The 20,889-nt window shown below is 38.4% G+C and overlaps 1 long non-coding RNA gene across 1 annotated transcript; it reads left to right on the top strand.

The window, feature by feature from the left end:
• Positions 1 to 4,904: 4,904 nt before the first annotated feature.
• On the top strand, positions 4,905 to 20,093 carry LOC140626385 (uncharacterized). Its single transcript, XR_012025563.1, has 3 exons — positions 4,905 to 5,913; positions 12,128 to 18,600; positions 19,896 to 20,093. It is a non-coding gene; the product is annotated as an uncharacterized lncRNA (long non-coding RNA).
• Positions 20,094 to 20,889: the final 796 nt, after the last annotated feature.

Genomic DNA, 20,889 nt, shown 5'->3' with positions numbered 1-20,889 from the left:
ACTGATGCAGAAAAAGTTCTTGACAAAATTCAATATCAATTCATGATAAAGACTCTCAGAAAACAGGAATAAAGAAGAACTTCCTCAAATTGATTTTAAAAAATTAAAAAGTAAATAAATCTATAACACCATACTTAATGATGAAGAGCTGAATGCTTTCCTTCTAAGAATAGGAATAAGGCAAGGATGTTCCACTTCACCATTGCTGCTCAACATAGTAGTGGAAGTTCTAGCAAATACAATGAGGCAAGAAAAAGAAAAAAAAAAGAACTAAAACCCCCTGTTTGTAGATGACATGATTCTCTATGTAAAAAAATCCCAAGGAATCCAAAACAGATCAACAAACTACCAAAAAACCTCCCAGAACAAATAAGTAAGTACAGCAAGGTCATGGAATAAAAGATCAACATACAAAAATCAAGTAAATCTCTACATACTAACAGTGAGCACATGTAAACAGAAATTAAAAATACAATAGGGTTTGCAATTGCCCAACAAGGTGAAACACTTAGGTATAAATCTAATTAACATGTTCAGAGCTTATATGACAAAAACTACAAAATGCTAATGAAAGAAATCAAACAAGATCTGAATAAGTGGCGACGCATACCGCACTCATAAATCGGGAGACCTCGCATAGTAACTAAGATGTCAATTCTTCCCAAATTGATATATAGTTTATAAATTGGGAGACCTCACATAGTAACTAAGATGTCAATTCTTCCCAAATTGATATATAGTTTAAACACAATACCTATCAAAATCCAGGCAAGGTTTATTGCAGATATACATAAGATTATCCCAAAATTTGTATAGAAAGGGAATGGAACTAGAATATATAGACATATATTCTATATTTGCATACACACATACACACACACACATGCAGGGATAATCTCAGAGGAAGCAGTCTACTAGTTTTAAGGCTTATTACATACCTACAGTTGTCAAGACAGTGTAGTATTACTGGAGAGATGGATATACTGATCAATAGAACAAAACAGAGAAACCAAGAATACACCTCACATAAATACTGCCAACTGATTTTTGCAAAGATGCGAAAGCAGTTTAATGGAGGAAGGATAGTCTCCTTCAACAAACTGGATATTCAGGAGCAAAAAATGAAACTTAATCTAAACTTCACACATTATATGAAAATTAAGTTAAAATGGATCATGGACTCACATGTAAAATGTAAAACCTTTAGAAGAAAACATAGGAAACAATCTTCAGGACCTAGGACTTGATGGAAAGTTCTTAGGCTGGAAACCAAAGGCATGATTCAGAAAGGAAAAATCAAAAGATCAGATCTTATCAAAATTAAAAACTTTGCTCTCCAAAAGATCTCTTTAAGAAGATGAAAAGGCTAAGACAAAATACTTGCAAACCAAATGTCTGATAAAGGACTCACATCTAGAATTTCTGAACTCTCAAGACAACAGTAAAACATGGGCAAAAGATACGAAGGACACTTCATCAAGGAGGATATGTGAATAACATATAAGGACATGAAAAGGCATTCAACATCACTAATAATTGGGGAGATGCAAATTAATAATACCACAGTGAGATATCACTACACACCTATCAGAATTGTTTGGAAAAAAAGTACTGACAAGGATGGGAGAAACTGGCTCTATCATACATTGCTGTTGGGAAAGGAAAATAGTACAGCATTCCTGTAAAATAGTTTGGCAGTTTCTTAAAAAAACTAAACATATATGATCATGTGAGCTAGCAGTCCCCCTCCTGGGCATTAATTTCAGAGAAATGAACATGTATGTACAAGCAAAAACCTGTATGTATATTAATGTTCATAGCAGCTTTACTTGTAACAGTCCCCAGAAAGGAAACAACCACAGTGTCCTACAATAGGCAGATAATTAAACTGTGGTATATCCATACAATGTAAGACATCTCAGTAATAAAAACGAATAAATTGTTAATATATGCAGCAACTTGAATGGATTTCAAGGGCATTGGGCTGAGTAGAAAAAAAAAAAAACCTCAAGTCATAAGCTTGTAAGAATCAATTTATATGACATAACACTGTCTCAAAATGACAAAATAATAGAGATGGAGAAGAGATTGGTGGGTTTAGGGTTTAGGGATAGTGTGGGGAGGGAGGTGACTAAAAAGGGAAGAAACTTGTGTTGGAATAGTTTTGTCTTGATTGTGGTAGCAGTTACAGAAGTCTACAGGTAATGAGCTGACACAGAATTACACAAATACTTTACAACAAAGTAAAATCAACTTCCTGATTTTTATTATTGTACTATAGATATATAAAATGTAACCAATGGTGAAAACAACCTGAAGGGTAAATAGGACCTCTCTGCACTACCTTCTGAACTTCCTGTGAATTTACAACTCAAAGGAAAATTTTTGTTTTAAAACATAGATGTTGAGGCCACACCCCAGATCAGGTGAATAAGAATTTCTAGGGAAGGAATATAGCCAACAGTATTTTTTCAAAGTTCCTGGGGGTAATTCTAAAGTGTGTTTAGGATTGGGAATCACTGGTAGCTAGTGGTATTACTGAAACTACAAGTGAGCAGCATACCTGTAAGTCTAGTGGGAGAAGTGAAGAGATAACTAAATATGTGATATATTTTAAGTCTCCTGAGGGTGGTTGTTTTTTCCACCCTAATGATGAAGCCTTGGCATTTAAGCTGAATCCAAATAATGTGGATGGGATAATCAGCTATCCATTATGTTATAGACCATTTTATACAAAAATGCCAAACCCGATAGACTGTTCTTTGGATTCTAAAGCATTTGGTACCAATGTTATAATTTTAAAACGCTAAGGAGCAATTACAATCACATTTAAATAGGCAGCAATTTTAGAAAATTAATGTTTCACAGAGTCCTCATTTTTGATGGGTAACAAAATGGGTTCAAGGGTGTTTTTAAAAAAAAAAATTAACAAACTGTTGACAACTACCAACTATAACCCTGGGGGAATATATGACAATTATTTCCTATCTTGACCAGGGAGTCTAATATATTAGTTATTTTTATTAATAATCATCAACCATTGCCTAGTAACTCTTTGTAATTAACTATTTGGGAAGCATGTTGAAGACATGGAATCCAAGGATTATTATGAGCCAATAAATGACAACCTGACCAACTAAATGCCTTGTGTCCTTAGCACCATCATCAAAAGATACTGCACTATGCATCTTCCTCAGCCAGGCCAGATTTAAAAATTTTTCAGAAAGAGTCCTCTGCCTTCAAAGGGTTTAAAACCTGTTTGAGGACTAGACGAAATATATAAACTTAAACAACAAGGCAAAGAAAGACATGGTGAAATCTGGACTAATAGAAAGTAGAAAGAGGCCAAAGTGCTTGTTTTCACTGGAGGTATTTTTATGAGGTGGGAAGGGAGTCTGCATCTCCTGGGCTCATTCATCCTGCAGATAAGCAGCTTCAACAATGTAGATCTATCCTCTCCGTAGGAGGGTTGGTTGCCCTTAGTTCTCACTTGTGGACTTAGATCCAAAACTGCAGCTGTTTTGAACCAAGAGGTTTGGCCAAAAAAGTGAAATGAGGCATAGGAAATCACCTCCTACCTAATTCTGGTCAACAGTTATGTCTTCTTTCCCCCCTAGCTCCAGAGTTTAAAGATTTTGCCTTACTCCAAAACCACGAATCCCTTCCATCTCTTCGTTTTCCTCCTCCTCCTTGCTCTTTCTCCCTAGCTCACTCCAAATAGGATCCTCACATACTCCCCATGCTAATTTAGAGCACTACAATTTCCCAGACTTTTCCGCCTCTTCTGGGAAGATTTATCTTTTTGGAAGAGCGATCTCATTCCCAACTTTAAGTTTCTGTCATAAAGTACGACTTAAAAAGCAAATGAGAACCCCCGCGCTTTAATAAGGGATAGAGCGAATTCTTTTAAAGCAAGTCGTTTTGTGATTGTGGGAGGTAATCGACACCTACTCTGACATTCTTCTGTAAGACAGCTGAGGTTTATCATTTTCGTTATTACGGCGATGAATTTTTCCTCCTTTGCTTTATGCCTTTTGGCAGGAGCCTCAATTTTAGTATATGTGCTGCCGAAGCGAGCACTTGGCAGGAGCCTCAGCTCTGCAGGTGTTAGCGCTGCAAGGGCTGAACCCAACCGCCAGTAGGTCGGCCGAGCCTAGCATGGGGTGTTGCCCAGCAAAACACAGAGCCCAGGGAGACCGCGACTGACGAAGGGCGCCTGCAAGCGCGCTTCGGAGGAGCCTGGGACCAGAGCCCTAGAAAACCAGAGCGAGTGCCCTTCCGGGCAGGGGGAACCCGCAGGAGCCTAAAAAGAGAGGGAGGGAGAGAAAGAGAGGGAGGGAGGGAGAAGGAGAGAGAGAAGAAAGAAAAGAGAGGAAAAAGAAGGAAAAGAAAAAAAGAAAAGGACAGAAAAAAAAGAGAAAGGAAAGGAAGAAAAAAAAAGAAAAGAAAGAAAAAAGAAAAGAAAAGAAAGGAAAAAAGAAAAAAAAGAAAAGAAATGAGAAGAGAAGAGAAGGAAAGGGAAGGAAAGGGAAGGAAAAGAAAGAAGAAACCCACCCCCGCGCTCCTCAGCCCCGCGCTAGCTGCGAGCGCGCGGGCTGGCTGGGCTGCTCCAGCTGGAAGTCATTGTGCCGGCTGGCGTCGGCGTTGTCAAGACGACCGCCCGGCCGGCGCCAGCGGAGGGGGGAGGCGGGCTCGGTGAATGGGTGACGTCACGCGGCCGGCGCCAGGCAGTCTGGGCTGCGGAGCCAATGAATCAGCTGTCGGGGGAGGCGGCGCGGCGCGCGGGAGGAGGCGCAGGAATGCGCGGCCTGGGCTGGCGGGCGGGAGGCGCCTGCTCCTGCGCCTGCGCCTGCGCCTGCTCCTGCGCCTGCTCCTGCGCCTGCGCGCCCCGCCCCGCCCCGCCCCCCAGCGGCCCGAGCGCCCCGGGCTCGCCTTCCCCGCGCCCCGCGTGCCTCGGCCTGGCTGGCTGAGGGAGCATCCGCTCTCCACTCGTTTCCACTCGCCCACGAAAAAGGGAAAACCGAATAAAAACTTGTCGAGAAAGTGGGCTTTGAAAGTGTTGATGCCTTCGTTCGCTGGGGCCTTAACCGCGTGCCCTGCCCTGCGCTGGCATCACTACAGAGGACCCCGGAGGTTTGGAAAAAGCTCAGAATTGCACAGGGAAGAACGGAATGTAAAGTCTCGACGACTCAGGCTCGGAGCCGGCTGCCGTTGCTCCCGCGACTCCATTGTGTCCTTCCTGGACGGCGCTTTTGAGGGTCCGGAAGGCAAGTGCACGACTCCAAAAGGCGCCAGGGTTTCGGGGCTTGTGTTTTGGTTGCCCTCCCTGCACCTTGCTGTCTGCTGCGCGGTGACCTCCCGAAGACCAGGGGTCACGGCCGTTTCTGGATCCCCAAGATGCAGGCTCTCAGGTGGCTGGTAAAGACCATGTGATGGATCATCTACACTGCAAGAGCCAATGATCTCTGGGTAAAGGCTGGAGTAAAATGAATACCCTTGAATTCCTAAGCATCTATTTTGGGCGCTTACTTACCGGTTTTTGGCGGCGTCCAAGATTGATGATGCATGGTTACTGACGCTGGACAACTGGGGGAGTGTGCCCGAGTACGACAGAGGATGTCAACTCTGCCCTCCCTGCTGTAGGCCTTTCTCTCTCTGGGCCTCCCGTTTCTTCATCTGTAAAAGAAGTCGACCCTGGGAGATGTTCTCTCAAGGCCTCTAAAGTGCCTCTCTCTCTGTCTCTCATGAATAAATAAATAGAATCGTTAAAAGAAAAAGACCTCTAAAATGCTAGAAGCCCACCACTGTATCAACCTTTAAAATTAAATTTTGGGTTCACTATCCCTCCAGTTGCATTTGGTAAACGCGATGATTACTGTTTCGTTCAACAAACAGCTCACGGTGAACTGCTAGGTGAGTATTAAGTACTAGAAGGTTTAGTTAAAGATTTTTAAAGTTAGAAGTTCCATACATGCAACTCTCAAGGACGAATGAGAAAAACCTACCCAAACACCAAAGAGCTGGAACACTATGAGATTTTACTGCTGTTGCGCATCAATAGAAATTTCATGTCATTCCCTGTTTCTCTGTGTTCTAGGATCCCTGAACTGAAAGCACTTCCTATGCAAGAAAGAAAGAAACTAGAAAACAAAAGTGGGGTCCCCGGGTGTCTCAGTTGGTTAAAGATCTGACTCTTGGTTTCAGCTCAGGTCATGATCTCAAAGTCCTGAGATAAAGCTCCATGCCCAACAGGGAGTCTGCTTCAGTTTAGATCACCCCCTCTCTTTCTCCCCCTCTCCCTGCATGCTCTCTCAAATAAATTGTTTTTTAAAAAGTAAACAAAAGAAGACGCTAATAAGCTGTTATAGACCAGTGCATCTCAAAGTTACAGGTGCACTGAGTCACCTGCCATCTGCTTGAAACGCAGACTGTGGGGAGGCCTGGGATACTGGATGTATATAACAAGCATCCAAGTGATGCTGGCTCGTGGACCATACTTTTAATAAAGAGGGTCTATACTACAAAGTACCAAGGAACTCCTAAATCAAGAATATGATGGAGGTAAACCGGTAATATGTCCCAAAACCTCAAGGTGAACTTGAGCCAGGTAACTGAGGATATGTTGGGGGAGGGGAATGAAAACGCTTATAGGAGAGCAAATGGCATAAAAACCATCATTGGAGGGAAAAGAGCATGGATTAAGTGAGGCAGTGGAGAGGATTTTGTTTGACTTCAGTTAAGAAATACTTTAGGGAACTATAAAAGATGAGATCTGTTATTTACGAGTGGGGTGAGTAGTATGACAATAAACCAGGGAACTTACAATTTCAGAGTTGAAAAGCTCTCAGAAGTTATCTATCCCAACAATTGGGTGTGGATGAGGAAACTGTGCAACAAAATGATTTCATTAGGTGATGGTAGGGTGGGGTGAAGCCAAGCTGAGGAATTTAGGTTGCATACATTCTGTAGACAGCCAAGTCCTTGATAGAAGGAAAACCATTTGTATTGTGGTGCAAATGGAACCATGCAGGAAAAAATGAAAGCAAGAGAGACAGGCCTATAGGAAATAATTTAACAGTTGAAGCATGGGTTTGGGGGCAAGGTCTGTTCTAGGGAGATGAGGAAATGAAAGGTTTAATCTGAAAAACTTTGTTCATAAATTAAAGGCTGGAAGCAGTTGATTAAGTCACCTTATACTATAAGAGAATTTCCTCCATCCCTCTCCATTCTAACATAATGTTTTTCAACTCTGACTCTATATTAGCATCACCCCTAGGAGCTTAAAAAATAATAATAAAAAAAAAGGAACACCTGGGCCCCACCCCACATGAATTTAATCAGAATCTCTGGGAGTGGAGCCCTGGCATCAGTATTTTTAAAAGCTCCCCAGATGAATATAATGTGCAGCCAGTGTTGAGAATCACTAATCAGATATATAGTCACCAGCTCATTTCATAGACTTCATTTCTGTCCCTGAATATTTCCCCAAGTGTTAACTATTACACTGGCACTAGATCATTTTTGATACTTAGTGTGTTTTGTGGTGGGTTTTGATGTTTTATAGCATATTCCCTAAGTTCAATGTCTTCTACCCCTCATTAACTGTCATGACTTAGTTGTGAGCATATCCTGATACCTCTCATTTGCAAGAAAAGGAAAAGTGATTTGGCATATTATTGGATAGAAACGATAGATCCGGTTTATGAACCTATATGGTACCACAGTGTGGCAGTGCATTGCCTTGCAGCCATTTTATTTGATTTTCCTTTTGCCTTAATAATCTGCATTAACAGGCTCTTTAGGATTAGAGTTGATGAAAGAAGTACTTAAAATCGCTACTTGGACTCTTGGAACTTTTTGGTCTTCTCTCAAAAATTAGTTTTTGCCAAAAAAAAAAAAATCATGAAAGTGAGATATTCTTGTGGCTTTTTCCTTGATTACTAACAACTTTTAAACCTTCACGGATTCATTTATTCTTCTAAAATTAATTGAGTACCTACTATGTGTCAGGTACTTTTTCAGGCTTGAGGATTCCAAGAAGGAAAAGCATTTTCTCTGCTCTCAAAGAGGAACAGATAAGCACAGTTAATTTCAGGCATTCTATTTATTCAGTTTGGACACTTAACAGGTACTTGGTTTTTCTACATGATCTTACAGTTCCATTTTGTGAGTACTTTACAAAATTCTTCAAAAACCAAAATATAGAGAATATTTTCCCATCTCATTCTCTTTCTACATTTGCCTAATTGCACAATTACACCCCATGAGAGTCACTATTCTTAATTTTTGAGATATCCTTCCAGAGTATTTTTATGAGTAAACAAGCAAATGCAAATATATTCTTATTTTTTTTTCACTGTTCCGTATCTTTTTAATTTAAAAGTACTGGTGAAGGGGGTTCCTTCTATATCAAATATATTCTTTTTCATTTTGTTCTTCCTCCATAATATTCTGTTGTCTGGAAGTACCCATAATTTATGTTACTGTTATTGATGGTGAGCTAGGTTACTTCCAATCTTTTATTACAAAGCTACATAAAAACCCTGTATCTGTGTCATTTTACACATGTGGGAGTTTATTTGCTTTTGTTTTGTTTTGTTTTAACAAGATAGAGAGGGAGAGACAGAGGGAGAGAGAGAGAGAGAAAATCCCAAGGAGGCTCCATGCCCACCACGGGGCCAAAACTGGGGCTCGATTTCATGACTCCCAGACCATGACCCATGCTGAAATTAAGAGTTAGACCATTAACTGACATAGCCACCCAGGCACCCCCGTATGAGTTTGTGGAGTAAATTCCTCCAAGTGAAGTCACTAGGTCTTTAAAGAGTATATGTTAATTTCCTCAAGATAAATTCATAGGCATGAGATTGCTAGGTTGAAAGGTGTAAATATTTTTAAGTTTTTTGATACTGACAAATCATCCTGTACCAATTTATTTTCTCATTTGCATAGTACATAAGTACCCATTTCTCTGAAACCTTGCCTGTACTAGAAACAATCTTTCTTTTTTTATGAATTCTTGTTCATTTGATAAGTAAAGAATGATATGTATTTGTATAAATATATATTTTAAATAATATGGTATACCATTTAACTATATATATACATATATATACTAATATATATGTTTGATATGTGTCTTTAATCCTTATTTAAACACTATTTTCACTTAAAAATCTACAGAGGCTTTAAAAATCATGTGATAATATCAATCTTTTATGGGTTTTTTTTTAAGATTTTATTTATTTATTCATGAGAGAGACAAAGAGAAAGAGGCAGAGGGAGAAGCAGGCTCCATGCAGGGAGCCCAATGTGGGACTCGATCCCGGGACTCGATCCTGGGACTCGATCCTGGGACTCGATCCTGGGACTCGATCCTGGGACTCCAGGATCACGCCCTGGGCCGAAGGCAGGCACTAAACCACCAAGCCACCCAGGGATCCCCTCTTTTATGGTTTTTGTTTGTTGCTTTAACACATAAAAAAAAGCCTATGCCACTCTAAAATCATAATAGTATTCACCTTTATCTTTTTCTAGTACCTAAGGATTTTAAGTAGTGTTTAAAACCCAAATAAGCCATAAATATGAGTACATAGCTCTGAGTACTTACAAATGCTTTATACCTACAATGTAACTATCTTTTCTGTTTTAAGAAAACTTTTGTATCCTTTTTAAAATACAGATAACTAGAAAAGGTAGCAAGGGGGACTAAGACTATCCAGTGTCGCATCAGCCTGAGACAATCCCTATTAACATTTAGAGCAAATCCAGTTAGTTTTTTATGCATAAACACACACACACACACACATCGGTTTTCTTTTTTTAAAAAAAAAATTGGTATTATGCCCTGCATATATTTTATGCCTGCTCTCCACCACCCCCATCTCAGCCCGTTAGCCACACAAGTGAATATCTATGTCAGTGACTCTACATTCTCATCACTAGTAACCCATTGTATGTTGGAGAACCCCCTCATAAGATCATTTCAGCTCCAAGAGAAAGAAGCCTAGGCAGAAGCACTCCTGGGGAAATCTCACCTGTCTCTTTGATGTTCATCTGGCCAGAATTTCTGGCAGCAGTTTAAACCTATTGTTTCTCAAAGAATTTCAGTTTCTTTGAGGGAATAACTGCCAGGAAAAGAAAAAAAAAAAAAAAGGAAGGAAGGAAGGATAAGAAGAAAGAAAGAAAGAGAAAGAAAGAAAGAAAGAAAGAAAGAAAGAGAGAGAGAGAGAGAGAGAGAGAGAGAGAGAGAGAGAAAGAAAGAAAGAAAGAAAGAAAGAAAGAAAGAAAGAAAGAAAGAAAGAAAGAAAGAAAGAAAGAAAGAAAGAAAAGGGAAAAGGCGAAAGAAAAAGAGAGAGACTGGCTAACATAGTGGTCAATCATTAACCTGCCCTAATAAGGGAGACCACTGTGAAAACCAAAATCACTTTCTTTGCAAGACATGATTCAAAATATTCTTCTAGACTTGTGTGCTTCCTTTCACTTTCCCACACCAGTTCTTTTCCCCCTACCAGTACATCTCCTTTCAGATAATTTTAAATGTTTGTCCCTTATGTATTTCTTACCAAAAATAATGACATGCTTTGCTCTCCCAGAGATCTGACCTTAGGTTTGTTCTAGTTGCAATACTAGTATAGACCATCTCATCAATTATGAATGTATTCATGTGTGTGGAAGCAAGAGTAGGCCAGTGATAATGTTACCTTTTTCTGGAGACTTACCCTTATAAATAAATAATGAGATGTTTCTGCAAAGTGCCTTTAGCAAAGGCAGGGGAAAGCATTACTTCTCAGACTGAACATTTTAAAGATTAAAAACTGATATTAAACAAAAGTAATACCAAAGTTTTCTCAAATGGATGTAAACAATTTATGTGGAAAAAATAAACAAAATGAACTGGAAATTCTATAATGCTAAATTGTGTGGCCAAAGTTCTCTAGCTGGCAAGTATAAAATCAAAGTGAACAAATTAGAAGATCTAAAATAGATATGCTGGGAAATTTATGCTTGGATATGCAGGGAAATTTATCTACCTCCAAATATCCTATGCTGTTCATTAAAAATAAATAAATCGCACTAAAAATTTTTAAAGATAACATTTTTGATACTAGCTACATTCTTACCTATTAAGTATAATACTGAAAAACTCTTTGAAAATAATTTCAATGAGTAATATAACACAGCAGTATGTATGATACATTTTTTTTATTATATATCTATAACCTCATATTAGGTTTATGTATTAAGCTAGATATTCAAGTCTAGGAACTAATTCAAATAGCTTTCCGAAGTATAACAAGTGCTAGCTTCCCAAGTGGATCTGTTCTGTACTGTAGATTCTAGTCCCATTGCTAGCAAAGTAGAAAATGCTTTGTGGTTGCCACTAGAGGGCAAATAGCCTCCTGGACTTCTCTTTGACCAAGGAGCATCTCTCCAGGCAGCCAAAGTTTCAGTGTCTCATAAACCTAGTTTTAATTCTGGCATTGCCAACGTCTAGTCAACCCAGTCTCAGCAAGCTAAGAACTTTTTAAGTCAAGACTTAAATGCGCTCTTTTACCATTTTACCAAATGGATAGATCTTTTGCCTGAGTGCACTAACTCCTGACCTTTTTATCCTAACCCTTTCCAATCTAAATCTTAAACCTCACTGCTCTGCCACTTAGGTGAGCTAATATCATAGCGTTCTTAGATCTCAGAGTGGCCCAAGACACCCTTTCCAATCTGACCAATCTCTGCTTACCTCTCCAATCTCATCTCCTACTGCTCTCTGATACTCCCTCTGCCTTGTACCACTTTACAATTGTTGGCAGGTCCTTAAACATACCACATCATTCCATACTCCCATTCAGGCTATTTCCTCTACCTGGGATGCTGGCATTATCCACCACATGTTTTTGAAGACTTGGTTCAGATATCACCTATGAGAAGCCTTACAGTCTCTGCTGATCCCTTTCTTCCCCTTCTTCTTTTTCCTAAGCAATAGATTTAGTGTCTCCCTTCTCTCTATTCCTCCAGCATCTTGCACACCCCTCTGTTAACAATGCTAACTCTACTTACTATCGGGATTATGTTTGGCAGAGTATGAACATCCAGTCTCAACTGTTTTGTCTTTTCTTTTTTTTATTAGAAATTGTTAGGCATTCTGAAAGGAGGAAATATGAACACCCCCTCTCCTGTCCAGGATGCAGATTCCAACAATTGTGGGTTTTGAATACTCTGCTCTTTCTGCCTTTAAAAAGGAGGTACAGGATTTCTGCTGATGAAAAATTGGATGTCATTGCTAATTAAAAGAAATATTTGGAATCTGGAGAGACGGAGGAAGACTGGAAAAGGTTTTGAGAGGCCAAACATTACTGCCCAGAGTCAAAGAAAGTGTGAAAGTACAGCCACTGTCACCGCCAGGAGGTGTCCCAGGAGGGGCACTGCTGAAATGTGCCCGAGCCCTAATGAACTAACTCTTCGCAGCTCCCAAGAGAGGACCATCTAGTTGAATCGGATTCCTGCCTTTACTAGACAAATAATCATGGGGTATGATTCTCAGCATGATTAAGTATTTTAGTTATTTTTTTCCCAAGCACAAACAAACAACTCCTCAAAGCTATCAAAGAACATTGAACACAAGAAGTATCTGAGAAATCATCCCAGGCAAGAGACATGGCAACTAAAGGTAATGTGGTATTCTGAGTGGGATCCTGGAACAGAAAAAGAGTATAACCTGAAAACTAAGGAAATGTGAATAAAGTGTAGACTTTTGTTAATAATAATTATCAGGGTTGGTTCATTAATTATAATTTTATATATATATATATATATGAAAGTAAGATACTACCACCAGGGGAAACAGTGCGTGGGGTTTATGGAATTTTCTGTATTCTCTTACCCAATGTCTCTGTAAATCTAAAAGTGCTCTAAACATTAAAGTTTATGAAGAATAAACAGGGAGGAGAAGGAGGAGGAAAAAGAGAAGGGGGAGGAAGAGAAAAAGGAGAAGAAAAAGAAAAAGAAAACCCTAACCTTTGAAAATGTCTCCTTCAAAACTCTCAGGACACTGGAAGCATTCAATGCACCTGCAGCCATGAATCCCATGAGTGCAGGACCAATTCATGCTGATATCTGCAGTGCCTGGTTTTATTTATTTATTTTTAAAGGTTTTTATTTATTTGTGAGAGAGAGAGAGAGAGAGAGAGAGAGAGAGAATGTGAGCAAGGGGAGGGGAAGAGGCAGAGGGAGAAGCAGACTCCCCGTTGAGCAGGGAGCCAGACACAGGGCTCCATCCCAGGACCCTGAGATCATGACCGGAGCTGAGATCAAGAGTCAGGTACTTAACCAACTGAGCCACCCAGGCACCCTCCCACATCTGGTTTTAATATTTGGTACATGCAAAGTTGTTGAGTTAAAATTTCTTTCCAATAAGGAAGTAGCAAGCGGTGGTAAAGAGAACACTTTTTCTTCTGATACATAAAACTATAAAATATATTTTGTTTGCTTAAGTCGATAAAAAAAAATTTGTAGGCCTATCCAGTTCAACAGCTTTTGCCCTGACATTTAGGAAAAATGTTATAAAACAAACTACTATCTCAGTGCAGAAAAAAAAAATCAAACTCCATTCTTAAAAATGTTACCATTTTTCTGTTGTTCACCTGGAGGAAAACCATCCTTATAATAATGAGATATTAAAATTGAGGCAGAAAATACATAGAGATCTGGTATAAAATGTCTAAATAGTTTTAAGTAAAGAATGAAGGTTCAGTTTCTTTTCATATAAAAGGGAGCAAACATATAAAAATTATCCTAAGTACTAATATTTGAAGTACATAGGGTAAAAATAGAAAGTGCTCATATATTTTTGATATAAAAATTGTTCTCTTGTATGTTTTTTAGTTTAGTGAAAAATCTCTTGGCAAGTGATACACAAATAGCATTTCTTCTATGAGGGATATTTCAAAATAATTTGGAATATAGACATTGTATTTTTAAATTTAAATATCTCATGACCTTTGTCTTTCAATATGGCAATATGGTAGACATTTACACGAAAAGAAGGTGTGGAAGAAAGGACTCATATGTGGAATATAATAAATAGTGAAAGGAACTAAAAGTGAAAGGAGGTAAACTGAGTGGGGAAAAATTAGAGAGGAAGACAAACCATGAGAGACTCCTAACTCTGGGAAACAAGGGGTTGCATAAGGGGAGGTGGATGGGGGATGGGGTGACTGGATGACAGGCACTAAGGAGGGCACTTGATGAGATGATGAGCACTGGGTGTTACACTATATGTTGGCAAATTGAATTTAAATAAATTTAAGAAATTTAAAAAATTAAATTAAAAAAAAATGAAGAAAGGAAAGATGGCCAAAAAATAAAGGTTCCAGATAATGAATTCAAAAATGTTTCTTCTGCCAGCGTTCTGTGCAATGACTGAAGCAGTTGGGGTCTTGCTGATGACTCAGGACTCTGCTAAGCTGTCTTGCTTATCACAAAAGAGGCTATCAAGCACACAAATATAAAGCTGTAACTCTCTCTCCCGGGCAAGGAAGTAAAAAAAAAAAAAAAAACCTAATAGAATTTTTAGTTTGAACAGACAATCCATACTGATATTTTTGATACAGTGTGAGAAAAGTAAAAAGGTCATTTTTTGGTACTCTCAGAATAAATGTAAATCAATGATGTTTCAAAATATACTTTCTTCCAGGTATAGATTAAAATATATTCCAGATAATATATTAAACTATATTAATCTCAGAAGATGCTAATTAACTCCATGAGATAGATGTGCTAATTAATCACGAGATGAATTTTCCATTTCTCTTTTAAAATGAATAAAAGCAATTAGTAAAAGGAGACAAGGAGGAAATGCATGTGATGAGAGGCAACAGGTTGGAAAGAGCTCTAGGTCATAAAGAGAGGAAAGAAGACCAGGTCCTTACCTGTGCCAACAAATCTGAGTGAACTATCATGTTTACTCTATGTGCCTACTGTGCTTGGGTATTACATACGCATTTTCTAAGTTTCTTGAAAACTTCAACAAATTGATTACCCATATTTTAGAAATGAGAACTATAACATTTAGAGAGCTTAGTACTTGGTCCAAGGTCATCCTCTTCCCTACCCAATAAGAAATAGACCCAGGTGTCAAACCTAGATCTATCTGATCCCATAGATTATTATATTAGTACCTACTGTACTATCCCTCAGCATTTCCCTGTTAAAACATTTCAAGTCTGATTTTAGATTGGAGATTTTATAAGTTAATTCATATTTGTTAGAGTTACTGAAAGTCTAAACTCATTTTATTGACGCTAATTGCATCATTTCCAGGATGCCTGGGTGGCTCAGCCGTTGAGCACCTGCCCCTGGCTCAGGGCATGATCCCGCGGTCTCAGGATTGAGTCCCACATCGGGCTCCTTGCCTGGAGTCTGCTTCTCCCTCTGCTTATGTCTCTGCCTTTCTCTCTCTCTGTCTTTCATGAATAAATAAATAAAATCTTTTTTTAAAAATTGCATCATTTCCCTCATCTTTTTTGATCTATAATCTTTGCTATCCTTTCTGGTCCATAAAGAAAGATTTCATTACTTTTGCCAAATGCTTTATGCTATATACCATAAACCAGGACAATTTTTAGTAGACCATTATGCTATAGCTACACTCAGAATGTGCAGAGCAGTAGTTAAAGTCTGATTTCCTATATATGTTTTTATGGCTCAGTTTTAATTCTGTAAATTTCTTGTGGTTGATTATTATTGTTTCCAGTCCTCTGTAGATATTTTTCATCTTGTCTTTTACCTTCTTAAAATATGAGTGTTGGTTGTTTTAAAGTCTTTGTATGAAAACTCTATTATCTAGATCACCTATGAGTCTGTTTCTCTAGGCTACTTTTCTTCTGGATTTTGATGACATCTTGTCTCCTTGTTTCTGGTTACAAGGCACTGTATGTGAAATTTATCAAGAGACCCTAAATAATGCTATTTTCCTCCAGAGAGAATGTGCATATGCTTTTACCAGGCAGCTAGGTTAGCGACACTAGGAACCCCTACACACCCTAGCCCAGTTGCCAAATGGAGGTCATCTGATGTTGGGCTCCCGTTCCTCCAAGAATTGATCTATTTCCAGCTCACTGTCATTTCTGGAGATAGGCTTTCTCGATCCAAATTGACTGCTTGAAGTATTTACCAAGATCCCCCCTCCTTGGCAAACTATGATCTCCAATTTTTGGTCTCCCACCTCCATGAATCTGCCCAAAGCTTTGTCAGATTGCATCCTCTCAGCCACAGATTTCAGAATTAGTAATCACTTTAGGGAAAAGTATATCCAAATATCAGGCTCACCCCTAACGACTCTCATCCTTTGTCAGATCTTGACCTCACAATTCTTCATTCCTTGCTGGTTCTGCAATTATTTTAGATTTTTTTATTTTTGTATTACTTAGTCCAGCTTCTCTAGCTGCTCTTGGTGGGAAAGCAGATCTAAAACAACCCAGTCTATCATTCCTGGAAGTGGTTTTACCCATACAGTATCCACTGTGGGTTTTTAAAAATTATTTATTGTCAATACAAAAATACAGCTTCTTTTAAAAATTTAGATATTTGGCTTCTAATGAAAAAATAAAAGTTATAGCAAACTGACCCCAACTCCTGCATGTTACAATCTGTTGATTGGAGTAAGGGCTGTCATCTTGAGATTGATCAGGAATGATTCTATTTCATAAGACTTTCCAACATCCTAGTTCAGTACACCAGTCACCTTTGTTCATTTCTGCTACTTTCCTGGCTCCTAATAACATTTGCTTTTGTGACCCCTGGTTCCAGTGACTGTTTATAAACTTGCAACAGGGGTCCAAAAAGGCTAACTAAAGTTCTTTTCCCAGAATACAGATATTTTGCTTACTCCCATTGATAACCCTCAGAACTAAAGAAATTTCTGTCCACAGAATATGGTTGATGTAAATCACACATCATTTTTATAATGTATTCTGCAACAAGTTTGCATCCATAAACATCTCTCTTACTTGCTAAGTCACAAATTTTGATTATCTCACTCATGACCAAGCAATTCTAATCTGGAGATTGCTTAAAGACTTACAATTTCTTCTTTAATTGAGTCTCATTTCCTTGTTTCCTCAATTGAACTGATTAAATATTTGTGCATGGAATTTTGCAAAAATTAATTTGGGTGATAGTGAGTGTTCAGTTTTGGAGGAAAGGCCAACTTTCCCATGCATTCTCTCCATAGCTGGCAAATATTCATTCTGTCTCTAAACCCATCAAATATATATAAGAAGACACCTTGTACCAGGCACCATCCTAAATGCTGAAGATGCTAAGACGAATAAGACATAGTCCCAGAACCAGAGAAGCTCACTGTAATAGGAAGACAGACACAGAAAACAATATTTGGGTTTTTGTTTTGTTTTTTTATAAGACAATATTTGTAACACTCCAGGATGACTATGACAATGGAGTTGTGAATGAAGACCTATGGGAGGTATGTCTGAAGAGTAGGGGAAAGAAAAAAAGGCTTTTCAGAGGAAGTAGCATTTCAATGTGCCCTTAAAATGATGATATTGGTGTTAGGTAGAGAATAGGAAAAAGGTTTTTATGGTTTCTTGTGTAAACCATCTTTCCCCAAAACTCCCCCTGGCTCCCCTGCCTCAAATTCTTTCCTCTAGCAATCTATTCTCTAGATTGACATTTCCAAAGCAAAATCAGAGCATTGGTTTCCCAACCTCTTCATGATTAATTCAGACCCTTCAGGTGACATACAATGCCTTCATCATTTTGAACCCTCTCCCATATACCAAGTCCCAGCTCCTGCTTCCAGTCAGGACATGAACACTCAAAAGACGATGCTACTTCATGCTTCCATGTCATCTGCATGAGTTTCCTCTGCCTTATCATGGCATCCATGCTTCCTTCTACAGTTCTTCAGGAATACATTTTTTAGCACCTGCCCACTGTGCAATAAAGCCTGACTATCTTACCTTGGTTCATTTAAAAGACTCTGGATCAAATAGTTCAGCCCAGTGCTTAGCACGGAGAGGTTCCCAATATCCTTGGGTTGGGGGTGAATGAATGAATCAAAGAAACAAACACTGTGATGCTTATTGTAACGACAGGTCAAGGGAGAATGGATAAGTTGGAAGGAGATGAAATACACAAGGTACTATCTATGTATGAAGATAACTGTATCTTAGGATATTATATACACATGTTCCTATAGATGATACTACTACACCTCTGAGATACTGTCCTTCACTTAACTAGAGGAATGTTTCATGGTAGACAGATTTTTCAATATTTTGACTTAAAAGAACCTTTTATATTCTGATAATAAAGGAAAATACCAGCTGACCTGACAGCAACATCACAAATATAAATGGCTTGAAATAAAACATAATGATGGTTACATCCTTGAAGTCAAGGTTTCTCCAAGGCTTACAACTCTGCTATTTCTATTTACTCTTCCTCATTCCAAATCTCAGTCACTATCCCATTATAGCTCTAACTCTGGTCCTAATTTTTCTCAACAGTTGGAACTTTAGGCCCAATTTGGGATCTTGGATTGGATCCTTGAAAGGGAAAAGAACACTACTGAAAAACCTGGTAAACTCCAAATAAAGACTGTAGTTAATAGTAAAACAATAAGGTTAAGTTCTTAATCATCACAAATGTACCATAGTTTTGTAAGATGTTAGCATCTGGGGGAACTGAGTAAAGGGTGCACAGGAGCCCTCTGTTCTATCTATGCAACTTTTCTGTACACCTAAAACTATTCCAAGTAAAAAGTTTATTTTTTTAAAAAAAAGTTGGAGTGTGGCAAGAATTATATTCAGAGCATACATATCACCTACAGAGAAATCAAATTCACTCTGATTGACCCATGATATAATCCTACAACCTAATAGGTCTTAAGCACCCCAACAATGCAGGGTATTAATGGCTTCCTTTATAAACATCTTTCTGTGTCTCTCTTTGCCTTCCAGACTGACTGGATTTTGTATTTGTTTTCTGTTTGGTTGGTTTTGTGTCGTCTTGTTTTGCTTGTAGTTTTTATTTAAACTTCAGTTAGTTTACATACAGTGTGATATTAGTTTCAAGTGTACAATTCAGTGATTCATCACTTCTATACAACACTGGTGCTCATCACAGCAAGTGCCCTCCTTAGTTCCCATCACCTATTTTATTTGTATTCCAGGGAAAATTCACATGTATCTCATTTTATATGCTTATTGTCTTTACCTAGAACTGATATTCCCAGGATCCCTCATTAAGCTAGAAATATTACTAGGAAATAATCCATACTCTTTTAATAATAACACTATATAAAGAACAGAAAAAAATAAAAACATTTATAGTAAATTCTTTGGTGGTATATTTTTCTTTTTTTCTTTTTTTTTTTTTTTTGTTGTTGTTGTTCCCAGTAATTCACGTTTCATGTTGTAGAATTCATGTTGTGAAAAATTCAGGAAAGGAAGACAAAAAATTATTTTGTTGTATTTTTAAAAAAATGAACCCTTAATTTGATAAAGGGAAAAGGAAACATTCAATGCATTGTCATTATATGGCATTTAAGGTGACTGTGGAAACAGAACAAAAGGCTAATTTATGTTATGCTAAGCAGATGTTTCTGGGTAATGTCAGGTAAACAGTACACAACTTAACATAGCGGGAAGCACATTTTACCAAGTTACTTCCATGGTTTGCACCTACACAAACACAATCTACATAACTGAGAACCCAAAATTTTAAAAATCCAATGACTTGACAACTCAGATAATTAGCAAAACTAGCTGCATTATCTGCATTGTAGAGAATCAAAGTCTAATGATAAAGTAGTAAAATGATTACACCAAAAATCACAGGCCAGTCAAGGCGCCTCTTCTCCTAAAATCTACCAGGAAGAAGCATTCTCTCCAAGAACATGAGAAAATATCACGCTCCTGAATGCGATTTGGAAATCCACGGGCAAAAAGGATCAAAGAGAGGAGAGGCAAGAGACAATGACTTAAGGGAAGGGAGAAGAAATGTGTGGGAAATATCAGAAAGGGAGACAGAACGTAAAGACTGCTAACTCTGGGAAACGAACTAGGGGTGGTGGAAGGGGAGAAGGGCGGGGGGTGGGAGTGAATGGGTGACGGGCACTGGGTGTTATTCTGTATGTTAGTAAATTGAACACCAATAAAAAAAAAAAAAAAAAAAAAACAAAAAAAAAAAAAGAGACAATGACTTATATGGGAAGAATTTGGTTTGACCCCCTACAAAGCAAACAGGCAAGTGAGGAGACCAGACCTATAACCCAGATTTTCTGGATTGCTGTCAGAGCCGTGTCCTGCCCACAGTGGGGGAAGTGCAGAAATACATGTGACCTCATAGACCACCTGGCAAACACCTGATAGGGCCAGTCAGAGCTGAAAGGAAGGTGACAAATAAAATAGGTGTTTTAAATGATAGATCTCAGTGTCACCATGTGCTGGCTGCACAAGGTGCCCAGAGAGCTGTGTACATGCCACAGATCCATGTGAAACCGAGCCTAGCATGTATCCTTTAATTGGTAGAGACTATTAGAGCTCATGCACTCATTTCATGTACCCTATTCACAAGGAAAGAGTTGTAATGATGAATAAGAACAAGAAGGAAATTTTTTTTCTTAAAGATTAAAATAAATCCTTCTACAATGACTTCTTCCAGTTGGAAAGTAGGCTCTTTGGATAGCTACATCAAGTCCATCAAAATACTGAAAATACAGAAATACATAATTTCTTCTTGGAAGAAGTTACTACATGGTAACCTCGCAGACCAAATGTAGAGGGAGGAGGTCTTTTTTTTTTTTTATGCGAATGGATATGTTTTCATCTAAATACATCAAATTTAGCAGTCTTCCTTTTGTCCTAT

The sequence above is a fragment of the Canis lupus genome, chromosome 37 (assembly GCF_048164855.1).
Source record: "Canis lupus baileyi chromosome 37, mCanLup2.hap1, whole genome shotgun sequence".
NCBI lineage: Eukaryota > Metazoa > Chordata > Mammalia > Carnivora > Canidae > Canis > Canis lupus.
Note: the sequence above shows the minus strand (reverse complement) of the source record. Positions and strands in the feature narration are given on the sequence as shown.